Genomic DNA, 795 nt, shown 5'->3' with positions numbered 1-795 from the left:
CAAGGATTCTTAGAAATAAACAAGGAAGCCAGATGTGGTGGAGCACCCCTTTTCTTTCCCTCTCTCTTTCTCTCCTCTCTCTCTCTCTCTCTCTCTCTCTCTCTCTCTCTCTCTCTCTCTCTCAATCTCTCTCTCTCTCTTTGTTTGTTTCTTTCTTTCTTTCTTTCTTTCAATTATTATTTTTTTCTCAGGTAGGTTTTCTTTGTGTAGCCCTGGCTGACTTGGATGTCACTCTGTAAGCCAGGGTGACCTTGAATGCAGAAATCCTCCTGAGGCTAAAGGTGTGGTCCACAATTGCCTCAGGTCTACTGAAATTCTCTCTTTAAGAAAACAGGGGGGGGGGGGAGGGTATGGAGGACATTTGGGATAGCATTGGAAATGTAATTGAGGAAAATACGTAATAAAAAAATATTTAAAAAAACGTGTGTATGAGCCCGGTGTGGTGGCGCACGCCTTTAATCCCAGCACTTGGGAGGCAGAGGCAGGCAGATTTCTAAGTTCAAGGCCAGCCTGGTCCACAAAGTGAGTTCCAGGACAGCCAAGGCTACACAGAGAAACCCTGTCTCAAAAAAAAAAAAAAAATGAAATCAAACAAACAAACAAACAAACAAAGAAATAAACAAGAAATCCTAACCCTGACCACCAATAAAAAGGCTGTGGAAACTCTTTCATGTCTCTCTCCCTCACAGATAATGATGTAGCTGCTTGTAAATTAATACTCCATGTGTGTGTATAGGATTCCATGGCCAGCTAGTACCAGCCCCAGATTTGTGTTTCAGAGATCTTTATTAATTT

This window comes from Mus caroli, unplaced genomic scaffold (genome assembly GCF_978045245.1).
Source record: "Mus caroli unplaced genomic scaffold, Mus_caroli_1 scaffold_43, whole genome shotgun sequence".
Classification (NCBI taxonomy): Eukaryota; Metazoa; Chordata; class Mammalia; order Rodentia; family Muridae; genus Mus; species Mus caroli.
This window is presented reverse-complemented; position numbering follows the sequence as displayed.